This window comes from Anas platyrhynchos, chromosome 12 (assembly GCF_047663525.1).
Source record: "Anas platyrhynchos isolate ZD024472 breed Pekin duck chromosome 12, IASCAAS_PekinDuck_T2T, whole genome shotgun sequence".
NCBI classification, from domain to species: Eukaryota; Metazoa; Chordata; class Aves; order Anseriformes; family Anatidae; genus Anas; species Anas platyrhynchos.
In genome coordinates, this window is record NC_092598.1 from 15472936 (window position 1) to 15489745 (window position 16810).

Here is a 16810-nt window from a genome sequence, read left to right on the forward strand (position 1 = left end):
ACGCGTGGTGTCCTTGACATGTCAGCTAGAAACGTCTGCCCCCCTTTCTCTCTGGGGAGCAAGCCTATAAGCTCTGTAATGCATTTAACCTCTACCACCTCAGGGAGTAAGAGTCTCCACAAGCCGTTTGCTGCTGCCCCACCCCTGAGCTAACTCATTTACCTTATTTTTTCTTACAATGTTCAATAAATCACGCTCCACCCTTTAAAAATTATTATGGTTTATATATGACTTGCTAAAGAGATGCTTATAATTCACATAACTATGTTATAGCTTTAATCTCATAACACAGAACATTAATAAATGTGGCAAGGCTCTCTGAATTAATAGCCTGACTTGTATTCACATATTTAGACATGCTTGCATTTGTATACTTCTCTTACCGTAATTACAACATACAGGCCTGATTCTGATCTCCATGTCAAAGGAGGAAAAAAAAAACAACAACACAAAAACAAACAAAAAAGCAAAGAATCGACATTGCAGAGCATCAAAAGAAATACAATACTTTGCTAAAATTACTGATTTCTATTGCAAAGCAATGAATAGGTGGCTTTCGCAACGCATCTACAAGCAAGAATTTGATTCAAGTTTGTTTAGTTTTCACTTGAAGAGCCTGATTCTTAAAGACAAGTGTATTCTTTCTGCAGTCCTCAAAGGTTTATTAAATTTGATAAAGGCCATATCCCTTGCTTCTTGATAGTTGGTTCCATAATGAATCCTGCTGCTCAAATGCAAATGCTTCAAGTAAGACCAATTTCTTGAGCAAAAGCTGGAGATGTGCAAGAGAGCTGCTGGGCAAATACCTGGCAATTCCTCATAACTTTAATTCCCATCTTAACACCTCTTAGCTTTTCACCTTTTTTGGTTTTGCTTTACCAAATATTCAAGGAGCAAACCAGGAATGTTCACCCTAGCGTGAAAAATGAGGAGGACCCATAGGGAAAACATGGGAAGACTGCAAACCCAACAACTCACACCAGAAAATGCTCTTATTATCGACAGGGATTTCTACATATAAACTAAAAAATATGAAGTGTCATGAGATTTTCCTTAATTGAATTGTGTCTGAGAGAGATGACAGTTGTTGCTGTTTGGAAACCACAATTTGAAAATGAACGTGTTTAAAAGCAAAACAAGGCACTAGATTAAAAAGCCAGCCCAATAATCTTGAAGTTCCCTGAATTATTCACAGCATCAAGTAATTTTCCTAAATACATTAAGGAATGTAAAAGCCTGTGATTCTTGACAGTGGAAGCCGCAGTCCTACCACAGCTCAGGCCACGTCTCCTTTATTAAAGCCAGCCCGGGAGCCCATGAAGTGCATGCTGGTGGCAGTGCCCAGGCACACCAAGCCCTTTGCAGTACCAAACCTCCATTTCAAGCATTCGGTGCCAACTTCTCGCTGTGGAATACCTGACACATTTCTGAGAAGCATCACCAGCTGGGGAGCTGACTTGGGTCATGACAAGAAACAATGAGAAATATTTCCAGGTCTACCTACGCAAAGGTAAATTTTTTAGGAAAAAAACAAATTTATCGTGATTTTCACTGCATCCTTCTGGATTTTGTTGGTTTAACTTAAAGAAAGTTGGAAGCCCCATGGACAATTTAACTTACTTGAGAACCTCAATTAACATTTATACAAAGGAGGTTTTTGTTTGGCTCACGCTAGTGTACAAAAGACTAAAGCATGACAGGTCCAGAGTCAGAAGACATGCAGAAGGATTCTCAGCTATAACCTTTGGAAAACTGATAACCAAGTTCTTGATTATTATTTTTGTGTGTGTGTGTATGCATCTGACTTTTGCATGCAATACTGAATGTACATTTTTAACTGAACTGTGCTATTTATAAATTAAATCAGCTCCACCCAATTTACACAATATTGTATATTATCTGCTAGCTGATTTGGAAACACCAGTAAATGAATAAACTACGTTTGAAAGGAAAAAGAGATGATGTGCTCTGAAGCCATTATTGACAGTCCGAGGATAAAGATCTGCATCAGATCCTACTTAAAGCATTTGGCCTCAGGAGGGAGGGTTTAGTAGCTGAAACTCATCCTATTCCATCAGATAGATTAGTCCAGAGTATACAATTCTTTTAAAGCCACTGTGAGAGTGTATTAGCTAGAACCTGTTGCTGGGAAATATCCATGGATATCCAAAAGTAACCGTGTCCATGCTAGTAACCAGCTGCAGAGCTTGGTGCATCCTCTGACCACACGTTTGCTGTTGTGTTGCAGACCACAATCACACCAAAGGCGATGGATCAGTTCTTCCAAATGCAGACTACAAAGGTGAGAGTGTAACCGTGCTTCAGCCCCAGGGAGGCTTTATCAGTGTAGAGGGGGTGTGATCAGCATCCTCCTCAAGAACAAAGGGAAGAACTAGAGATTTGGAAGCACTGGTGAAAACAGCATAAAAAGCAAATGCTGTGTAAAAATAGTAACTTTGCAGTGAAGTATAAACACTTCAGCTGGCAGTGAGATATGCACCTGGGTATATTTGTCAGTCACAAGGAGATGGCAAGCAAACTTGGTGATGTGGCTGTAAGAGAAGAGAAAATCACAGGACACCAGGCAAAGCATGTCAGCCCCAAGAAGACAAGGCAATGGGCTAGAGCACTGGGCACAGATCCCACACTGAGGGCAGCAGAATGGAGGCAAATTCAACCTGAAACGGGCACAGAGAAAGGAAAGAGGAGCTTCAGGAACATATTGCACAACAGGAGGCTAAAAATGTGCTCAGCTAGGAAAAGAAGGCTGTTGCCTAAATACGTAAATGGGCATATTTAGTAAGTACGTACTGAATATGGTGTGCAAGCACTCTAAGTATACAGCAATTATCCCTTCCTGTCAAGGGAAAAAGAGGAATAAGTGATCTGGGGCTATGAAAGCTGAGAAAGACAACTTCCTGGAACAGCTAAGAGGAAAAGCAAATTCCATATAATCATGGGACCTTAATTACAAAAATAATGGTATAACGTGGCTGGATGAAGCTGGCTGCTTCCAAACCTACACAGTCCTTACAACTTCAGGAAAAACTGATGGACTGAGATGGATGGAAGTGGAGCTTGTAGGCCTGGCTTGGAAAGGGTGGCAAGACAAGAAAGATAACCTGTAAATAGAGTTTCTTCTGTCTCCCAAGCTGGTGGGTTCAGTCATATAACCCCCAAAACAAGAGCACCAAGATTTTGGGGAATAACAGCCTTTTAGAGTGTCACAGCTAAAGCTCTGACATCTTCCAGTTTCCATGTCCTTACTGAGGAAGGACAAAGTATTCTGCCTATCCACCTTCATTTTCAGAAAAGAAAAAAAAAAAAAAAAGAAAGAAGAGCCCCCTCCAATGTTGAGCAGGTCAGTAAATGAACCCTACGTTCCCAATCTTTTTCAACTGCTATGATGCAGAAGAAGGTGAAGTGCTATTAAGCTAGTTTACAACACCGAGCAAAAGTGATTTTTTGCTTAATAAGGAAATATCTAGTAATTGGTCATAAGGCAAATGGCATTAACGAGCGGGCCATTTGGCTCTAAATGAACAGATCATAACCCAGAGGGTTTCATCCACATCAGTCTTTGCTCTTTAAGAGGTTTTCATTTCAGGAGTGAATCAGTGCTAAAATTATAAACTAATGATGACAGAACACTTTGGGAGTAAATTTGGAAGCCAACCAACTACTAAAGACAAAACCTTTTTGCACTTTATACTCAGCTTCTGGACGTCTCAGGGCATCCCAGTTCAGTTTCTATGGTGTGCCCAGGAACATTCCTTGGATATTGTGGGCAAGAGGAGGGCTGAGACTCAGGAGATGAAATCTGTACAGTCAGGGCTAAAGGGAGGAAATGGCAATTCTGCGGACTAAAAGTAGCACAGAAGATGAGAATTGAGGAAAGGAGAGGTCTCCATGTGGAATTACTTTGCTAGTGATGGCCAGCATCCAGGTGAAACAAAGATCCAAAGAACTCCTATTTTGAAAACAAAACATATTAAAAAATATTTTTAAAGGTCAATTTGCAGCAGTTGAAGTTATTTCAGTTCTGACAAAGTTTAATCTCAGTGAAAAATGTGTCTACCATGCCTATGACTGGATGGGGTTTGCACTGGTGGAGCTCTGATGTCTCTGGAGGTCTGAAAAAGCCAGGGATTTGAACCATCAAATTAGTGAATTCAAACAAACCTTGCATGCTTAAAAACTCCTGTAGGTAGATAAACCATTCCTCAAGCAGTGCTTCTTCTTCAGATTGCACCCCCTTCAATTCCTGCACTCTGTTTATGTTGAATTATTTGTCTACCAGCTGCATAGGTAATTTAGGCCTAAATAATCTGATATATTAAGCAAACAATAAGAAAGCAACCCTAACATTTTAAGCTCACGTAGCTCTTTGAGAGTTTCAATTTTGCTCTTAAACACCACTGGAAAGTGGAGGGAAGGACAATATTTCTGTGTGGCATGCTGCTCATCTAAACTCTTCCCTGCCAGCTCTGTTCAGCCTGCACAGTGTAAGCCACAACTCTTTAATTATCATGTGTTCTGCCAAAGGTGCAGTCAGGGGTGTTTATAAGGAAACGAAGATGGTAAGCCAAATTTCATTTGCAGATCAGACATGCCTGCTAGCAAACGAAGCCAAGGTTTTAGGTGCAGATGAGATCAGTAGTTCTGTCCTCCAGGGAAGGTGGCTGCACCTCAAAAATTAATGAGTAATTTTTCAAATTGATGTCGTAAGTTAAACTAGTCATTTTCACAATTAAGTGCTTTACCAAGCATTTAGGAAACAGTAGTTTCTCATTGGAAAACCAGTTCTGAGGTCCAACTGGAGAAGATACAAAGCAAACCCAAGGTTATATCAACTCTACTCAGCCACTGCATGAATACCATTGGGAAGGGAAGTAAGGACATCTCCTCGCAGGACAGGGAGAGGATGTTCCATGTTACAAAGGCACTGGAGTCCAAACTGGGTAGTTTTCCTGACCACAGTAGATCACTTTGCTTGCCTGTTACAAAGCCAACCTTTAAATTACAAACCTTACTAATAATTATTAGTTATTTTCCTTCTGAGTCCTGCATTGGTTTACTATAATAACCAATACTCCCCTGATCCACTGATGGGGAAACAATGAGGCAACGCACAGGATTGCCTTGACAGTAACCACAGGGCCTGCAAACGCAAGCTAGCTCCCTTATCTCCTTGCCCACCTTCAAGACAGTCTCCTCTTTCACTCCCTTCTGTGATGGGGCCACCTCTGTCATCCTTTCCTAGGCAGAATTTGTCCAGAGCCCGCTGCCAGGCCAGCTATGGTTTCTTTGCAATGCATCACACGTGTCAGCACAGGTGCCAAGGAAACGCAGCATCTCTTTTGGCAGCGGAGGCAGCACACAAAGACTTGATGAACTGAACTCACAACATGCTGTGCGAGTTTGGGTAAGGTTTTATTCCCAGCCCAGGTTTCCTGTGCACCACCACGTGTCAGTTCTAACTTACAGGCTGACCCTGGGATGCTAATGCGAAGCTGTCTTTAAGGGCAGGGGGAACTTTGCCTGTGAGAGTTGCAGTTTTGCAGACAAACAATGTCCTGATGCATCTCCTGCAGCCAGAGGAGAAATGGTGTGTCCATGCTGGAAGCCAGCTGAAGCCAAACTATTCCTCCACCGGCACAAATACTGGCTTTGTTGTTACTGCTTCCTGTGCTGTTTATAACAGGAAAGCTTTTGTAGTGTTTTGTTTGGATTTTCTTTTGCCTTTTGTTCATCTATATAGCAAAGAAAACACAAAGTTTAAGCTGACACGATTTGGAGCAGACCCAAAGTTTCACGTTAAAAAAAAAAAAAACAAAAAAAAAACAGAAAACAAATACAGCCTTTGCAGACAGAAATGAAAGGCCAGCTATCCCTGTTATGCTGAAGACATTCACTTTTATTACATTACATATGATACAAGTCCTAGCTGTCAAAATCCTCAGGAGCACCTAAACAGATAATAAACAATCAGTGAAAGACTTATGGCTACATGTTTTTCATAGTATTGGAAATCACCTGGGAACCATATTTTAATGGAAAATACAGCTTGATGGAGACAAGCTTCATAGATTTATGAAGAAACTGCAGCACAAATCAAGCGGAGGGTTTAGCTTTCCAAAATGGTATGGAAGCACTAGAAAATAGCACCTAAAAAAAAAAAAAAAAAAAAAAGAAAGGACGAAGAAGGACAAGCAAAGAGGAAAGAAAGAAGTGCCCTTCTAATGATTTATGCTGCGGAGAAGGAATATGCCTACTTGTGATCCTGTTACCCTCACTGCTCCTTGTGATTGTTATTCTTCCCCTAAGAGAAGCGGTCATGTTACACACTGACAGAAAGTTACACCTCTTCAATGTGATTTGTCCACTTAAAACAACATTTATCATGTTGCCAGTTTATAAATCATTTAGGCCAACGAGATTAAGGCTATAGGAAGCCAGCACCCCTAACTGATCCTCATGCCAGATAATTCACAGACCTGCATTTGTTTACACTGAACCTTATCAGCCAAAATAGTAGAGCCCGGTGCCAGCTAAATGCCGGTTCCTTCATTGGTGTGAGCACAGGACGAGGTGCAGCACTGACACGTTGGAGGCCAGCCTCCTGCCCCAAGCACAGCCCTACCGACAGCACCCTGCCAGCCCCCGAAGCCAAACGCCTCTTCCTCCGCACACCAGAGGAGCAGAAGATTCAAGGCTCACCCACGTATTTTATCTACCTCGCATATGATCAAATGGAAAACTTCAATTTTTATTGTTTAACCCCTGTAAATACTTTGTCTCCCAGCCAAATCACAGACACAAACCACCCCACCATCTTCGCTCTGTGCTGAGCATTGATTCCACTAAGCTGAAGTTGTCAAAGTTAAGGTTGGCCTTTTGTCCAATTTAAACTCTTAAAAGGATGAGAAGAGGCTGAAATCCCATCTCGGACACGCGATCCAGCCCGCACCACTGTCTATAGTTACTGAGAGGCGGCAGGTGCCAGGCCCCAGCTCAGCGAGCTGCACAGACCTGCATGCAGCGAGACAGCCCGTGCACCCCAGCCAAAATACAGGATTTTAATTTAACTTGGGATAAAGAGCCCAGGCCCACACTTCTTATATTGCAAGGAAATGAAAAACAGCTAGGCACTGAGGGTGAGAGCTTTGGATCCAGAGGATTTCAAACTAATTGACAAGCAATTAATAACCTTAGACCTGATGATCTTTACATATGGGAGATAGCACAAGGGAAGAGGAACTACAGGGAAAACCTTTGTCATTTAATGTCCTTTGCCTTAGATGTGGTGTTTGAAACCCACACGGGAAGTTACATTAGTCTGTGTAAGACATTGTCCAGACAGAGCTCTTCTGCAGAATCTTGTAATCTGAAACTTTTTTTTATTATTATTTTTAATGGGAAACTCTTATAAAGTGAATTATTCTTAATCCAAACTAGAGATGACAAATTACAGGATCAAAAATTGCCTTAGAAAATACTGGATGAAGACTTAGCCCACCAGAGCTACCTATCCTTCACCACACGGCACCACAGGCCTTGCTTCAGTTTTCAGTTTGGGGCGCATGGACCAGATTAAAACCCACGGTGGGTCTTTCAGTGACATCAGTGCACAACTGCTTTTGACAGATTGTTCTGGAACATGAAGCTCTGTGTTGTCACAACTGCATTCACAACTGGGGCCTGCACCACTTTGAACCACTGCCATCGCTCTTCCTTCCACATCTCGGTGATTCTCACCTGTTACTTTGCCATCTTCCCTTTGGCCTCCTGTAGGATCTTCTAGGTACAAGTTGTAGAATTCAGTACCGTGGTCTTGGTGCCACCTTCTAAAACGCCCAGCACTTCATGATACCATATTAAGGGAGTTTTTCAAAAGGTATGATGACTGATTCCTGAGGAAGTGGCTGTCCAAAAATACTTGTCTACCTCTGACAGCCTGTCTTGGAGAAACCAAAATTTACGGCTCTGAAAGGTTAAAAAGAAATTGGAAGTACACAGCTGATTCTTCAGAAACAGCCACTGGTTTAGGGACAACCAGCACAAGATGCCCTGGGCCTTTTTTTCCCCAGAAGCATTAAATATAATGCTCTTATAGATGCCCTTTAACTATTAAAGAATACTGAATATTGACATGGCTATCAGGATATTTAATGTTTGGGTTTAACCTGAAATGAGGGCTATCTGTAGAAAATGAACAGCAAAGTAGTAACAAGCTAGATGAACTTACTTCTCTGCAGACTGCAGAGTACAGAAAGGAACTAAAACAGCTTAAAAAGAAAGCTTCCCATCAGCAAGAGTAACTCATGTTTGAAGAGCGCTGGTCTGAGAGCTGTAACGCCCTAACCATTCAGCAAGGGTCCTGCTGGATCACAATGGAAGGAGAAATGACCAGTCACCAAAAACCACATGCATAAAGCTTTTGTTGTTTTAACAGTTTCTCTAGCATCCACTAAAACAAAGGCAAAATGGTTTTTAGGACAGACAAATGCCTGGTCACCATCTACTGCTGCTGACGGAGCCCTGGAGAAAACCTCTGGCAGAATGAACTCAAGCAGACAGGCCAGGACCTGATCTGGCACGAACGAAAACCCATATCCAGGGGTGAGCGTACACCCGATATGATGCCTGAAAGGAGATACTGTAGACAAAGGTGAGGACAGAAGTACAGCTCCTCTCTAATCATGACCCTGAGCACTCACAATCCAGGCAACATCAACAGGAGCCCCTGGAGACCTGTTCCTCCAAAATCTGCTTTTGTCACCCCCCAAAAACATAAACATTTTATAGATTCAGAGCCGTTGCCTGTAATTACTACTCTCTGATCCTGCAGAGCATGAATCAGGCTGCACAAATACAGTGAGACAAGAAGAACAAGTGCCTGGGCAGCATTTGACAAAATGATCTCACAAAGCAGGACAACCCCTCTCTACGAAAGGCTTTCTGGTAGATGAACCCAAAAAAGCATGCTAAACAAGGCTGTAAAAATGTAAGTGTTTGAGCCACAAATTAACTGATTGACAGCTTCTGTCATCTTATAGAAACAGCTTGCATTTTTTACAGTGTGGAAGAAAATAAAACTCTGCTCTAACAAGTCTTATATCAAAAGCAAAACTTCTAAGTTGAGAGCCCTTTGAATTTAAAGCATCATTAAAGATCCTCTTGAGCACTGAAGATCTAATGGCACTTTTGACCAGAGCTACAGCACATTGTAGTTTCCAGGATGTGAACTCCATTCTCTCTGCTGAACTCCCCATCACTCTCCATAACTGTACTGTACTTTCTTACTTTCCTTACCCAGAACACTGCTTGTAGTCAGTGCCTCTGATCCTGCATGGTACAGCCCAGCCCAGGGGGGCTGCCCTTTGGTGGTGGATAAAGCAAAATAATCTGTCCAAATTTGGGTCTTTGGATGCAGCTTTGAAGCACACAGTAGGTGTTACAGAAATTTCAAAAACATAAAGGACAAAGAGAAAATAGAGGGATAATATTATCAGAGCAAAAATGTAATAGAAAATCACTGGATTTCCTTTTAACAAGTGAATTATATAATGAGTTCATTAAATAGATGAACTACCCAATATATGTATTATATAGATGTACTACCCCATATATATAAAACGTATATATATTACAACATACATGTATAATATATATAACGTATATATACACACACTATAGGAACAACTCCTAGCAGCTGGTAGGTGACCTCCCAGGACTACACCATTTCCAACTACACTACTCTTAAGAGCTTGGCACTGAAACACCACACAAAGTGACACTTTTTTCCACTCCCTCATAACTAAGTTAGACAAACTATTTTGCAACAGAATTAAAATTAAACAGACCTCACAGAATGAGTTTGCTTTGTTTCATTTTATTTCACTGGGAAGTGGCTGCTGCTTGGTTTAACAATAGACAAGCCTTCTCAGGTGATGGGAGGAATGAAAAATGTGAGCAGTTAAGAACTCCTGATCATTGAGGAGATATTTGAGACAGAGAGCTCGATTAACTGCTTGCTAAGAGACAGAGGAGAATATTGTTGCTTTTTGCCACTGTTTCAGCACAGCAAAGATACACAGAAGATGCCAATCTTGCATCTGGATCTGAATTTCAATGACCACACCTGGGTGGGGGTTGACATTTAATTTAGATTTTTTTCTTTTAATTGGTTAATACTAATATCCACTGTAATCCTCAGACTACTTTTACTGAATTTACATTTCACAGAATATCCTATCACACAGCTTATAACTACTGCAATGTTGCTCCTCTGCCTAAACAAATGCATGGCAAAAATACCACTATTATCAATTTATAGCTATCTGTACACGTCCACAGAGAACACATGAATTTGGGCTTAACACATCTAGCATCAAGTGCACCAGATCAGACTGTCTGACTTATGACAAAAGGACATAAAGAAAACTCTCCTGACCTTGCTCTCCTCTAAGCAGAAGAGCCTGCTCATCTCCACAGCACAGGCAGGGATGAGCAAATTACTCAGGACCAAAACTCACCTGGAGCTTTAAGTCAGTGCCTGCACCAAATACATGCATGAAATTCTGCCAGATTGGAAACACCAGTGGCAGATCCTATTGCAATCACATCTCGAAGCAGGAAAGCTTAGTAAAACTCAGCTCTTGATTCATATCTGTCCTCAAATCCTGAAGTCAACCCTGAGCTTCTGGGTTGGATGCATGACTACTCCGAAAAGATCAGCTTGAGATAAAAGCCAATGCTTTCCCTCTGTGCCATAGAAGAGGATTACGGATCTGTCACCTGAAACCATGCCTCTCTGGGACAATCTCTCTCAGAGGATGCCGTTACAAGTGTCCCCTTAGCAAGACGTTACACTTGCCATAAGATTTCTATTGCTATTTTCATCAGCCTTTGGTGTAGCATCTCCAACCTGTGAAACACATGGATGGGACAGAGAGGAGAGCTGGAAGATAAGGTAACACTCAAGGGAGAAGGTTTACAAGATGATTCCTATTTTGCTGCTATGCAGTACAGACCAGTCACGTGAAAAAGAACAAATTTGAAGCCTGTTTCTAAGTGGAAAACAATTGTTTAAACAACCTGAACGTAAAGGGAATGAACGGCTCTCCTGCCAGTTAAATCAGTCCTTCAACCTCTTCAGTTACATGACCTTCCTAAATGTCAAAATGTTCTATGTGTTTTCAGCTTCTTGGAGATCTGAGAGCTGACCATGGACCACTGATTAGCCAGAGGGCAGGAATAAGTCATGGAGAAGGGAAAAAGCTCTTTCAATAATTAATTTGAATTCAGTGTAAATTAAGACTTCTAGAAATTGGGGTGAGGGAACAAAACAAAGAACCGGTTAAATACTAAAGTCTTTAATGAATTTGCAAGTGGTCTAAAACCCACCAAATCAGAAAAGGATGCACTTTTTGATCACCCTGAAACTCAACAGTGCTTGTCTTAAGGGGAAGGTCTTAAGGGGAAGGGCGTTGGTTCATTATAAAGACTTCAATTATCACCAAAATCTGAAAATGCTTGGAGACCAGGTTTTGAGCCCAGATCCAACTTTTACCTTAACTGAAAACAAATAACATTTCAATGTTTCACTGAAAAACAGCCTCTGAACAGTACAGTGCAACTGACTTTTGCCTGATAAACCAGCAGCGAAAGGATCGACCAAACACCTTCACCTCAGAAGCCATAAACAGTGTTTTCTGAATTCAACATCTCTTTTGGTCTAGCCTTTGTAGCAGACTCGATGCTTCAAAATCTTTCCTGCACACAGCTGTGTTACAAATGCCACCAAGACAGCTTCCTCACTGGAGATTGTCTTTAGCCACAAAAATCTATTAAGGTGAAAATCAGTTAAAATATAATGCATTGTGAAGTGAATTAAAATATTCTTACTGGTTTGTTGCAAATGCAAATTCAAAGTTAGCCCACTCAAGTTCACCATTTGCTATTCATCAACCCCAAATTACAGGATACTGAGCCAGCTAGGGATCAACGTACGAGTTTATTTTCCCTTCAGTTTTGTACCTCTGCTATGCAGTGATGGAGAGAGAAAGAATCAGGATCAGGAGGAGGGCTAAAAGGAGAACATTGCAAGGGAACAAGAAAGTCCTCTCCTATTATATTTACTCATAGTCTCCCAGCACAGTCCTATCCTCTGAAGTTAGAGGCACACACACATAATCCGGGAAGTCTTCCAGATTTCTTTTTAAGGAAATGAAGCTCTCAACACTGGCTGCATTAAGAAGGGTATTTTTGGTTTTCCACAGTGCCATCAGCAGCGCCGAGTAGGGCTCTGAATACATGCCTGGAGGTTGTGCAGCACGCAGCTCTGTCCATGCAGAGCTAGAAAAGCTGTCATCACCATACCAAGTTCCCCAACAACTGGGCTACGTCACACGCCTGCGCATGGCTCTACGACAAAACCCATCCCAGTGCTGGCCACTTACAGCACGAATCCAGTTCAGGGTGTGAGCTTTCCAAATAAATATTTCCAGCTCTTTGGGCTGTGAAAATAGTCTTCAAAATGCATGAAGACATCTTCACTGGTAACTCCAAAACCTAAAGGACACCCAGGACTTCCCAATGCCTGCTCCTCTTAGCAGAAGCATTGAGCTGAGGTGCTAATGCCACTGCCTGAAATTGTGTTGCCTCCCCAAAGTTTCAGAGTTCTTGTTAGTCCTTCTCGAGTACCCAATCATTCAGTGCTCCCTGCTGTAACTGCTATGAGGTATTTCCACAAACTGAGAATAAAAATATTAAGTATATTTAAAATAAAATCCATAGGGATTGTATCAAACAAGTTAGACTAAGTGGAGTCTATGTGCTTGTTTATTTTCCCTTCAGATGGTACTCTTGTTATGCAGTGGAGAGAAAGAATCAAGATCATTAGGAGGACTAAAATAAGAATATTGCAGAACAAGAAAGCCTCATCTCTAAAATAAGAATATTGCAGGAGAACAAGAAAAGCTCATCTGATGAATTGTTTCATTGACTTATGTGGAGTTATACTGATTTACACAGCTAATGACTGCTCCATTCCACTGAACTACCAAGGACTATCAAGCTGAACGCAATGTCATAATATGACAATATTCAGTACTTAACAGCTTTTTAATGTCAGATTTGCAAATGTCTCCATTTCAGAATATGAAGAAGACATCATTGAATTTCCACATTGTCACAGAGTCCCGAAATCTTGCCATTTCTTCACAGTGGATTGTTTGGGATTGAAATATTTCTCATGAATAAATTAAGTAATATAAAAATTGACAGCTCAACTATAACATCTGCTCATCCATAAAAGAGTCACTCCACCCAGTTGAGTGGGCGAAGTAAACTTTACAAGGTTGAATTAATGTAGGTACTGATGGAAATACAACCCTTTTTAATCAGCATAATTTCAAAATAAATTCTTAAGTAATAAAAAAGTAAAGCACACTGTAACAAGTGGAATGAGATGATCTGGATTAATCAGCCACAGCTGTACTGTTAGTGGGAATGCCCTAAAAGTCCTTGCATTCTCTCCCACAACACGATGAAACCTACATCAAGTTGCTTAAAAATCTTGCTTATGAAGCAACCAGTTTTTGAGCCACTAGTCAAGTGTGTCTGAAATGATTTGAAAAAGTTCAGCCCAAATACTGAGTCACTCCATTATTCAGGACAAAGCTTTCACAAACAACACATCAGGGAAGGAAAAAAAAAAAAAGAGAGAGAGAGAGCAAACCAAGTATTTGAACAAGTTTTCTGGAGAGTCTGGAAGGAGAAAGCTCAGCCCATTACTGTCATTTGACAAACGCCAACTCAGCAAAGTCACATCTCAGCTGAACTTTAAACACAAATTTTCTTTCAAGACATCAGGTACCCGAAAGCAAAACATCCTCTCTTCACTGATATGTAAAAGGAGAGGGAAATCTGGTGAGAACTTAGAATTTCAAACATACAGGTGTTGTGGGAAAATAGGAGCACTATGTAACTGCAAGGCCCAGTTTAAGAATAAAGCCACTTCAAAAAATATTAAAAATACAGGAGATGAGGGTAGTTCATCGTGCATCTCCCCCCTTCAAAGGAGTGTTCTGTGAGTCTGTGTTCACCTCACGGTGGTAGGCATGAGATATAAATGCCATTCTGACCCTAGTGCACACGCACCTTGATACCATTTCCCTGTCATAACCACATCAGAGCTGCCAATGTCCATGCATATCCATGTTACACTGGGGCTATTCTGCAGCAGCAGGATGGCAACGCAGAGTGGTTTCACCTCCGTATGTAATTTTACTGTCTTCGCAGAACTGCATTCTCCTCTTGCCGATATGCTCAGTGATTATTTCTTGTCTTTATCTTTTGTGCTTGTTTGTTTGCTTATTTAGGTGGTAGCAGCGTGCTGACCGTGACAAATAGCTTGGAGGATTCCAAGTGGTTGAGTATTTCTTCCTTTAGTAGCTTCATAACAACTCATTATCAGTAGCTTCTCCATTCTCATGCCTTCAGCACACCCCCATTTGCTTTGGGGTTTTTCTTCTGCTGATAGGTGTGCACCCCTCACCCAAACGCCAGGGCTCCTCCAGTCCCTTGATGGATCTGCTCAGGATCTCTGCTCTGAGATCAGCTGCCAGGTCCTGGTAAGGGCAGCTCTTTTCCTTCATTTACAGCCAGCTCTTTGTGAGATGCTTTAAGAATGAAGTTCGGAACAGACCGCTCTGTGAGTTCAGATGAGAAAAGACCCCTGTCTTCAAACGTCCTTGGGGGTTGCTAACAAGTCTATGTGTTGCTGCCAGGGAATTCCTGTCTTTTGGCTCTCCTAGGCATAAGTGCTCACCCAAGGAAAGCCCCCCTTCCTCTCCGATTGGCAGGGAAAAAAAACACAAACCTGTGTCCACAGGGCTGCTGCCTTCAGAGAGGAGCGTGCAAGGAGGGGGGCAGGTACTTTGGTTTAGTTTAAAACAACTGACCTTAGTGATGACACCGAAGCAGCTACACAAATTATGTTTAACACTGCAGCTTCATGTGTATGCAGAAGCCAACCTTAAGTTAATATAGTGTATTTTCAGAGCTACTACACAGCGCATGTTTAGAACTCCAAATGGAATCCATTCCCTTCACTCAGCATGTGAGATAAATCTGCTAAATTAGAAATTTGTTTATATTCTGAGCAGGTAACACCAAAACAACATACCTACTGCAGTTCAAGCAATGCATTCCTAAAGTGGCCTACAGTGCATCTGCACTCCGGTGCTGTATTTACATTTGTAGCTCCTGTGTATTCTGCACGTAGCACTTGTTCTCTAAAGCCTGTTGGTAAACAAAGAATACACTTTCTACCGTGATTAGACTTGTTTAGATCATCTTATTAAATTCAGAAATCGCAATTCATCTGCAAACATCCCTGTTCCCCAAAATCTCTGTCTGCTAGGGTCTTGGTGATAGGCAGAGTCTGAACAGGGAAACCAACTCCTGATGTGAACAAAGCCTGCTTTGAGCACAATTAGGCTTTCACTGTAGGCACATTAAGCACCTACCAAAGCGGGGCCCTCACCCGTGGCTGAGGCTTCCAGACCCCACTATAAACGATAAGCAATCGCAATAGAACGAGGTCTCAATTAATATCACTGAACTGCTGGCTTGGTCAGCATCCAAGGTTACAGGGAGATGCTGAGGCACATCAGCAAGTGCATGCAGATTATGGGAGAGATGTAACCTTGTGCTGCGGAGAGCACCTCAGCTGTGTTTCATACCTATTCTTCACAGTCCTTACAAGGGATAGTTCCAGCTCAGGAACAAACCCAGCCTTGCTCCAAGGGTATTGTACGTAAAGATTAACAGTGTCAAACGGTGACAGCACTATCGTAAATTCCAAGCACACAAAAACTAAGATGTTAAATCCTATCTCTATAACTTCTGTTTCTCTCAATGCGAAATTCAGAAGGTGTTGAATGGAAGTGATCACAGAAAGTAGTAGCTTGATTGATAAAGTCCCTATCTGGTCATTTACGATCTGGCTGAAGGAGAAGCAGCTTTTGCCAGACAGAAAAGCAATTAATCTGCAAACAAGCCGAGGAACAGCAGGGCTGTGCATTGGAGTCTCAGGCTGCTGGGAGCTCATGAGAGGAGATAAGACTGCAGCCTGCTATTTATTGTACATTTTAATTAAGTGCTTGTTAACGGCAGTTATCTTAACAGTCATAAAATTACTGTTGTAATGCATTTTGTTTGAGGAAAAAAAAAAATGGAGGGAGCCGAAGGACTTTATGAAAGCAGTCACAGATTGCTTTCACTTTAAATCAAAGAATAAATTCTGAAGAGGAGGGATGTTGCAATGATCTAAGCCGAGCCACTAATGGTTATTTAATGTGGCCATCAGTGTTTGTAAGTCCCTAGCATACGGAACGTACACAATAGCCTCCAAACCCTCTTTAACACTTATTTGAGATGACAGGAAAAATGAAACCGTTTGTGCTTTCAATGGAAAAGCAATCATTGGTACATTATATTCTGCTTGCCCTATCATGCTAATGCATGGTAAAAATGTCACCAAATGTATTTAAGGACCTGATGGAGTGTTGCTGTTTGATTCCTGTTACTGGGCTGATTAATAAAAATCTTCAATTTGTATGTAAATGCAGTGGGGTTTCATATCATCCGCATACCTGCACCTGGAGAAAATAATAAACTGAAGTTTAATGCAGCAATTATAAGCATTTATGGAACTCTTTAAAGAGGCTGCCTGCCTCCCCTGACCATCAAGATGAGATATTCACAGAGGAATATTACTGATGCTCAGACAAGCAGGGCT

The 16810-nt window shown here is 41.5% G+C and overlaps 2 long non-coding RNA genes across 20 annotated transcripts in view; one reads left to right on the plus strand and one right to left on the minus strand.

Moving 5' to 3' along the window:
- The window catches only part of LOC101802362 (uncharacterized), a 210804-nt gene that overhangs the window by 106341 nt on the left and 87653 nt on the right, over nt 1-16810 (minus strand). The window lies entirely within an intron of this gene.
- On the plus strand, nt 7704-13116 carry LOC140003464 (uncharacterized). Its single transcript, XR_011812207.1, has 3 exons — nt 7704-7810; nt 8503-8671; nt 12862-13116. It is a non-coding gene; the product is annotated as an uncharacterized lncRNA (long non-coding RNA).